Consider the following 9,427-nt stretch of genomic DNA (forward strand, 5'->3'; position numbering starts at 1 on the left):
CAAACCTGGAACCCAGCCTGCCCGAGCCTCCCGCAGGCCTGCGGTGGCCTGAACTCAACCCCATGGGGCACCAGGGGCTGGGGGCATGCCTGGAGTCAGCGACTGCAGCCAGGCTGAGCCCCAGCCACAGAGAAGGGGAAGCTGGTGACCAGGGTTTTGGGGGCCTAGGGGCTCCCGGTCACGGTACCCTGTGTGCCCACATCCTCTGAGCCCCATGGCTCCACAGGGCTGGGAAGGGAAACCCGCGGGTGTAGCCAGGACCTGGTGGGGGTCAGTCACCTCTCGCCCACCCACGGTCCTGACTACGTTCCTAGAAGCCGCAGGCACACCTTGAGTCCTTCCCCACACCCTTCCAGCCTGTTCCCTCCACGCAGAGCCAACCTCACCCTAATCCCTTCCTGCTCAGAGGGCCGCCGCCTCTAGGAGACCTCCGGCCACTGTACCTCCCATTATTTAGTTTTATGGCCTCAAACCACCCATTTTGTCTACAATTTTATTTCAGATTTTATGGACATTTTCATTGCCTATTTCACAGCTGGGAAGTTAGGTGGGGTGTGGTGGGGGTGGTGGCCTGGGATTTGAACCCCTGCCTACTGGCCTTAGGATGTGTAGCTGGACCAAACGCCAGCACCTGAGGTCCAGCCTTCAGGGGTCAGGGGACCTCTTGCCCCTCCACTCACGACCATCCTGAATTTGCTGTCTGATCTGAGGATCTCCCGACCCTGAGTCAGGCTTGTCTGACTGAAGCCAGGTGGGCCTCCCTGTACAGGGGCTGGTTCCCGTTCCACAGTCGGGGGCCCTGGGGAACCCCTCTCTCAAGCCCAGGAGGAGCTGGGACCAGTGTGGAAGGGAAGCAGGGCCACCTGTGCCCCCTTGCTGGACACTGCCCGCATCTGGTGCCCCAGTGCCTTGCCAGGAGCGACAGAGCAGCCAACTCGCTGGGAATCGCATTCCACTGGGGCCTCAGGGCTGTGAGCCAAGGGGCGCTGGCAGCTCAGGAGGGGGGCAGGGGGCCCTGGCCAGGGATGGGCGACAAATGAACCATGCGTGTGATCTGGGCACACGGGAATGCAGCGGGGGGATGGGTGCGGGGTGGGGATGGAGCTTGGGGGTGATGGGCACCCTGGCATCTCCTGAGTTTGGCCCGGGTGGCTGGGGACTAAGGAGGGTTCCCAACCCCTCTGAGCCTCAGAGACACTTCCAAGAGAGGGAGATGCTCAGCTCTCAGACATCTGTTCAGTTGGAGGTTAGGACAACAGGGATGAAGTGGCTTTAGGCTGCACCCTGCCCTGCCCTGCACCCCCAGCCCTGCCCCAGCCTGCAAGGAAGCCCTGGCCTGGCCTCCCAGGCCCCCTGGCTTGCAGCCAGCCGATGCAGAGAGCAGCCCCAGGTGCGTGGTGTGGGTGGCAGGTGAGCGATGGACCCAGCGAGGCGGGCTTGGGCCTGGGATCCCTGGCAGGCTTGGCAGAGCCACTCCAGGCCCTCCACATCCACAAGCGCTGTGCCCCAGACTTAGTCAAAGGCATCAAGATGATCCCTGCCTGTCCACTGTTCAGACAGGGAAACTGAGGCTCAGGGACTACCTGGCATTCACCTCCACCCCCGCAAAAAACCTCAGTCTCCCTTGGGCATTCTCCAGGAAGCAGAACTTTCCCCGACCCCAGCACGTTCTGGAATGTTTCCGGAGTCCTCATTCAACATTAGAATCCACCTGCAGCCCCTCAGTGGTGGGGCTGGGCATGTTGGCTGACCTCACAGTGTGTGATTTACAAGAGCCTCAGAGAAATGGACTTGCCTGGAGGGCTCTGGGCCTCATGCATCTCAACTGCACAATGGAGCCCACGTGGGCGCTCTACTCTCTTCAGGGGCCTGGAGCACGCAGATCCTCTGGCCACAAGTGCTCCGGGGCCTCTGTACCCGGCCTCTGGGGGCAGAATTGTGAGTAGGAGCTGGAAACCCAGGGGCCTGACCCTTGGCCCTCTCTGGGCCTCTGTCGGGGTGCTGGTGACTGCCTCGTGGGGAGGGAGCAGGAGGCAAGGACAGAGTGACAGAAATCTGGCACTCCTGGGATCCCCCACCTCTCCCCAGCTTTCTTCACGTTGGGGTCTGCCTGCCCCTGGCACTGGGTCCCCGCTGGGTTCATGTGGCTTAAATTTCAACCTGTGGTGGGTGAGGAGGCGGGGGCCAGACACGCTTCATTTTCCAATTTCTGGAAATAAAAGCTGCGGGGCCCTCTATTGTCAAGTGGAAAAAAGCCCATTGCAAAACTGTGTGGGAAGAAACCACCCCGGTGCCTAGGTGTATCGCTGTTGTCTGTGCAGACAGACAGAAAATCCTGGGACTGCCCTGGGGTGGGGAACAAAGAGCCTTTTCTCTCCCTCTGGAAAGGTTCTGAGCGGCGTGCGTGTGGCGGCTTTACCATCAGCTAAGCCAGTTGGAGGTATTTTGCAAGAAAGAAGACGGTTCACAGAAGATCTGTCGGGACAAGGAAACAGAAAAGCAGACTTTGTTGGTTTGTTTTGGGAGAGTGTTTTCCAGTTTTGGAAGACACCTGTCCCTCCACTGGCAAAAAAATGGAGCCAGGGATGCCAACGACCTGGGCATGGAGCCCATCCCTGCAGGGAGCATATGGAGATGCCACGTGCAGATGTGCCCAGAATCTGCACCCTCTCATCCCCACTCCCCCGACCCCATTGGCATTCTCCAGAGCACAGCAATTTCCCCCACCCAGGCTCTCCGAATGTTCCGGAAGTCCTCATGTACAGTTGGAATCCACCTGCAGCCACTCAAGTCTGCAACCCAGCTGCAGCCCCTGGCCCTGCCCTCAGCCTGAAGGCTGACAGTTCCGGGGATTGACCCGGGATCAAGGGCGGAGCCGGACAGGAGATTTTTAGGCCACAACTCGCCCTTCCTCTGCGAGAGGCCCTCCCGCAGCCCTGCTGCCGGCAGAGGCAAAGCCCACCGGTCCTGCCGCATTCCCCCACGTGCCCCCTCACTGATCACCTTTGCACGTGCTGTTCTACATGGAAGTCTCTCCCCTCCTGATACCCACGGGGCTTGCTCGTCTCTCCCTCTGGAGTCACTGTATTTCACATTGCCCCCTGCCAGCACTCCCAGCCCACCTCCCGTCTTGTTATTCTCTATGGCAATTACCTCCCCTGCACCTGCCTGCGTGCTGGACTTATTTGCATCGCTGCAGCCCTCGCCCCTCTCTCCTGCCCGGATGTCAGCTCCCGGAGGGACCTTGGTCTGCTCAGCTGCCCTGCCGGGCCCGACCCCTTGAACAGCGCCTGACACCCAGCGGAGCTCCCTCACAAGTGCACCTGGAACAAACGAATGAATGGTCCTGATCATGCTGGAAAATCCTCCTGTTCCCCAGCTTGTCATCACTTCCCCCGAGACTGGGGGCCCACGGGGCCAGAGCCTGGGTCCCGAGTTTGGACCGGGAACCCAGTAGGTGCTCAGTGAACAGTCGCTGAAGAAACTGCAGGGATGTTCGGGGAGGTGGATGGAGGCATCAGAAATGAAGGTGTCAGAGGATGCTGGCCTTGGGGCATCCGTGACCTCGTCCACCGTCGTCCTGGCCCCCCACCCCTGGCGATGGGCTGTCTGTGTGGGGCCTACAGGTGAGGTGGTCCTGCCCCTGGGCGATAGGGGGCAGGCGACATGGGGCTCGACGGGAGCCTGGAAGGCAGGCGGAGGCAGGCAAGGAATGCTCCAGCCGGCAGGAATGAATAAACAGGCTCCTTGGATGTCAGGGGGTGGGGGGTGGGGGACGCTTTGAACCTCGTGCTTGGCTGAGGATGTTTGGACAAGGCGGGCGGCCAGGGGGTGTCATCAGGGCTAAAATTAGCCTCGATTCCCGCTCAGCCTTCCCCTCCAGGGGCCAGGAGGGAGGCTGGGACTGGCCATCACTTGAGTGAGCACTAACTTTGTGCCAGGCCAAGCTCTTTGGATATCTAATTTAATCCTCTCAACAACCCTGACGGCCAGGTACTATTATGAATAGTAGTAGTATCCCCATTTTACAGGTGAGAAAATCAAGGCGCAAGAGAACGCTTGGTTCAAAGTCAGGCAACTTGAAAGGGGCAGAGCTGGGATTCAAACCCAGGATTCTAGGACTGTGCGCTCACTGTCAGGGCCTTGCTGAAGGCCAGGTCAGCATGCCTTTCCTTTCCCCCAGGAATCTCTCCAGACACATAATTTCAGCGCCCAAGTGAAAATACACCGACTGCGGTAGGCAGAGAGCTGCGGCCTCCACTCACCTCCCCCACCATCCCTGGGCCTCTATCCTGGGCTCCCCAGGTGCCCCAAGGCCCAGGCCCTAAGAGGGGAACACCCGACAGGGAGGTCCCCAGCATTCCAGGTGTTCACCCATAAGCCTGGGGGGACAACTGAGGCCCGCTACCCATCCAGGCAGGGTTAGGGAAGAGCTGCCAGACAGAACGCAGCTGGACGTGAATGTCCCACAGACTGGGCCGGACATGTACTAAAATGTGGTTCATTGTTTATCTGTGGTCCAAACTTAACCGGCCATCTGTATTTCTATTTGTTTAATCTGACGACCTTGGCTGGGGGGATCCCCGAGAGGGCAGGCGATAAGGAGGTTCAATGAGCCATAGAAGGCGCAGGGAATGACCTCCCAGCACAGTGATTGCTGAGAGCTTCCTGGGGGCTGGAGTGGGGGGCCCGGTGGGGGGCAAAGGGACCAGGGGCCTGTGTCCCGACCCAACCCCTCAGGTCCTGCCCACCTGCGCTTGTTGTTCACTTTGAGTCATGGTCTCTGGGGCAGAACGTGGGCAGGAAACACCTAGGATAGGAGCTAGAGAGAGGGTGGGGGCGTCCTGGGGGCAGGAGGTGTCCGATTTGGGGCTGAGGTGGGAAGCAGCCCCTCTCCTACCCTGCCTATGTTTATGTAAACATTTAGGCAAATTCAAACCGCAGAGAAAGACCACCACACACACACCTATGGGAATGGCCCAAATCCAGACACTGACACCGCATGCCGGCGGCGAGGATGGGGAGCGGCAGGGATTCTCATTCATCGCTGGGGGAAACGCAGGGTGCGGGGCGGTTTCTTACAAAACCAAGCATGCTCTCACCATACGAGCCAGCAATCGCACCCCCTGGTATTTACCCAAAGGAGCTGAAAAGTTACGTCCGCACAAAAAGCTACCCATGAACGTTTATGGCAGCTTTATTCATAAATGCCCAAGCCTGGAAGTGGCCCAGATGTCCTTCAGTAGGTGAATGGATAAACAAACGGGACATCCAGACAATGGGGTATTATTCGGCGCTAAAGCGAAATGAGCTCTCTAGCCACAAAAAGACATGGTGGAAACTGAAAAGCATATTCCTGAGGGAAGCCAATCGGAAAAGGCCCCGCACTGTGCGATCCCGACTCCATGGCCTTCTGGAAAAGGTGAAACTATGGAGACTGTAAAAAGTTCCGCGGCTGCCAGGAGCTGAGGGCGGGGCGGGTGAAGAGGCAGCGCGCAGGGTTTCTGGAGGGTTTTGGGGGCACTGGAACTGCTCTGGGTGAGGCTACGATGCCTGATCTGACACGTGTCCAAACCCACAGAAGGCACAACACTAAGAGCTAGTCTAGCCCCGCTGGCGAGGCCGCACCGCAGTTCACAGCAAGGTTCCGACGGAAGTTCATTCACTGCCACAAGCATCACACATCGTTGCAAGATGTGGGGAAAGTACGTGCGCCCCTGCCGGGCTCAGGGGGCCTAGAGAGATTCTGCACTTCTCCCTGTCCCTGTAAACCGAAAACTGCTCTTAAAAAAGTAAAGTTTATTCATTAAAGACATTTTCAGGAAGGGCATGGATATTTACCCACACGCAAAAGGACATCTGTGCGAAGTTCTTCCCCACGGCAGTACCCCTAGGAGCAAAGGGACAAAGATGTGGCTGCAGGATGGAATACTATGCAGCCGTTAAAAAGCAAGAGAGTTTTTTGGTGCACGGGGAGAAATCTGAGATGCATTGTTAGGCGGGAACCAGTCTGGGGTCTGTGAAACGCAGGGGCAGCGTGCTATGGTTTCTGTGGCCGGGGGGCGGGGGGCGAAGAAGACACACAGACACGTTTGTTCCGGCACGGAACATCGCTGGGAAGGGAAACAAGAAACCAGGCGGGTGGCCTCGGGGGAAGCAGGCGGGCTGGGAGGTGGCTGGTATTTTTTCTGAACACCCTTTGGTGTGCTGTGTACTCTGTGGTCTGAGTCGGTTTTACCTATTGGAAAAAAGAAACTATAAAATATATTTCAGCAAGGCTGCCACACACACACAAAAAGGACAAAATAAAAGCATTTGGATTGGTTAAAAAAAGGAAGGGGAGCTTTTAGGCCAGGCCACAGGCCAGCCTAACCTGGCCCCTCACAGCTGGGGCCGACCACCCAGCATTCTGGGGGGCCCCCGGGGGAGCCTGGCTGGTTCCGAGGACACACTGATGGGGGACTGGGGGCCGAGCCAGGCCCCTCTCAGCCCCACCCCAAGGGGAGCAGACTGAAGTTCCTGGCAGGGGGAAGCGGGGAGCTACCAGAGGCCCCCCGGGAAGCCTGGGGTGGGGTGGGGTGGGCAGTAGGTTGGGAGGCGGGGATGGGGGGGTGGGCTGCTCTGTGCCTCAGTTTCCCCATGGGCAAAGTCACTCTCTGGCTGGGGATGCCTGAGATGACCTGTGGGGCTCCACTGGATTCTGAGCCCTGGATGTCAGGCCAGATGGTGTGGGGCGGGGGAGTAAAGGTCTACCCCCCAGTTCCAGACCCCTGAAGTGACAACCCGACTTTGGGCTTTGAGGGTGGGGTGGTGACCCTGGGCTGAGCCAGAGCCCAGCCAGAAGACCCTTGCGTCCTCCTTTCCTAAGACCCCTCTGCCCCCTGCGAGAAGGGCCCTGTGCGCACACCTCCGGAAGGCGCCAGGCCCCGGGGCCCGTCCAGAGCAGCCCGTCTGGTGTTTCCCCGGGTGGGCAGGAGCTGCTCTGGGGGTCTTGGCCAGGACAAGGGAAATGTTTTCTCCCAGTAATGCCCCCTACGGTGGAAGCAGGATGGATTTTGTGGCAACCAAACGGCCAGTGCCCCCAGTGGCAGCAAATCCTGCCAATGTGCTGGTCTACCTGGGACGCATGCCCCACTCTGAGCAGCCGTCCTGTGGCACAGCCCCCTAGCTGTTCCGGGGGGGCACCCAGCTCGGTCCAGGCTTGGCACCTGCACACTGTTCCCTGTGCCGGGAACCCCCTTCCACCACAGTACCCCATTCTAGGCCCTCCCTGCCTGCCTCCAGCTAGAGCCACCACTGCCCTGTCATGTCAGACTGCCTGGTGTGGCCTCTCAGGCACACTTCTGTGTAAAGCATTTTTCCACTTACGTGTTTGCTCATCCTTTTTTACTGTCTGTTCTACTATCTCTCCCTCCAGGCCAGACTGAACTCCTGGAAGGCAGGGATCTTGTCTGTCTTGCAGCCAAGACCTATGGATGGCTTCTCCTCCTCCCCGGCAGCCATCACCTGCTGAGGGCAGAGTGAACAGCACCTGCCCAGAGCTGGCACTCAAGCAGCAGGGCCGGGACACTTATTTGTGGCACCCTGCTGTGTGCCTAGGCTGGGTGCTGGCCTGAGGGTGTAACAGCCACGGGCATCCCAGCCCTCAAGGAGACACAAAGTCCCCTGGGCAATACACGTGGTGATGATGTGGGACTTGGATGCTGGTAAGTACTGTGGGCAAAAGCAGGGGTGTGAAGGGCATGTGGGGTGCAGCTGGATTGCTGGGATGCCATGTCAGTGGGGTGTCAGGGAGGCAGGAAGTGACATTTGAGATGAGAACTGAAGGAGGGGAGGTGGGGAGCCGTGCTGACATCTGGGGAAGAACCTTCCAGGCAGAGGGCACAGCCTGTGTATAGGTCCTGGGGCAGCACTGGGCCTGGTGTGTCGCGGGAACAGCCAGGAGGCCGGCGTGGCTGGAGCAGAGGGAGTGAGGGAGAAGGGCAGTCAGGGTGGTGAGGTGCAGGGCCTGGTGGGCTTTGACCCCAGGGAGGCAGGAGCCCTGGAGAGTTGTGGGCAGAGGGGGCAAGTGACTCAGGGGCTCACAGGTGCCCCCTGGTGGCCGCCTTGAGGAGGACAGACTGGGGACAGTGGGGAAGCAGGGTGGAGAGGACTGAGCTGTCTAGGCAGCTGTGGGCAGGCGCAGGGTGGAGTCTGAAGACAGGGGTCCCGCAAAGGGGTGAAGCAGACGCCAGCCCCGAGGGGTCATCCCGAGAGCCTTGCGTGTCCCACCCCGGAGCCACAGGCCCTCCTGGCCACATGCAGCCTCACTGCCTGAAGGAATGCGGGGGATGTCATTTTGCCTCAGGATCCCTGGGCCGTGAGAGCACCTCCTGTGCCCACTGGGCTGTTTTTGTTGCCAACACCGTGACCCCTGGGGAAAACTTCTGGAGACAACTTACGTGTTTCCAAAAATTGCTAATAACAAAAGAACTATCCCCGGGCGCCCAGGCCCTGCGAGGTCACCTCGCCCGCTTCCTCCCCTGTAAGCAGGACACCTATGGGCGATAGCTGCGCCCACCGCAGCTCCGAGGATTAAGTGAGCTGACAGTCACAGTGACACCGACGGCAACCGGGCCTCCCGGTGGGAGGGAGGGGCTCCAGGGTTTCTCTCCTCGTCTTCTTTGCCTGGCTCACGTTTTCTTGGCTTAGGAAGAGCTTCGGGACCCCTGGCCGAGCCTGCGGGCCTGGGTCAGCCGCACAGCCTTGTCCTGGCTGGGAAGAGTGCCTGCAGGGCTGAGGCCCAGCCGGCCGCAGGGGCAGGAATAGATGTCCTTCATCTCTCCCGTGCACTCCCACAGACCCCCCGGGCCTGGACCCTGCTGCCCTTTGCCCAGATACCCTCTGCCATGTGCACTTCTGCAAAGACAGTTCCATCTCAAGCCCCTACCTTCTTTGCCTTGCCTCCTCCAGGAAGCCTTCCTGTCTGCCTCTGTGAGCTACTCCCTCTGTTCCAGCCCAGACTGCTAAGCTGGGAATGGCTTTGTAAGCCAGGCAGGGAAAGCTCTGAAAAGACCCTCCACTGTCCCACGTGGGGTACTGGGGCAAGACGTGGGGGCCCTGGACGCCTGGACAGGGCCTGTCACCATGGGGCCCGCGTGTGGGGCGGGCATGATGTCAGCCCCTCGTGGCCTCGTAAACGTTTATGGGACAGGGGGCCTGGGTTTTGGGCTCCCTGGAGCCTGGCAGGCAGCCGCTCCCTCCAGCCCTCCTGGTGGGCCTGGCAGGCCTACTCCAACGCTGGCAGCCAGCCAGATGGATAGGACTGGGAGGGTGTCGGGCACAGCCGTGGTCTGAGCTGGCGAGGCGGGAAACCAAGGCTGGGAGGTCGGCAGGGGCTGGCTGGGAGCTCTCCCTTCTCCTCTGAGGTGTGGGCTTCAAGGAGGGT

Source organism: Manis javanica, chromosome 13, assembly GCF_040802235.1.
Source record: "Manis javanica isolate MJ-LG chromosome 13, MJ_LKY, whole genome shotgun sequence".
In the NCBI taxonomy this organism is placed as follows: Eukaryota; Metazoa; Chordata; class Mammalia; order Pholidota; family Manidae; genus Manis; species Manis javanica.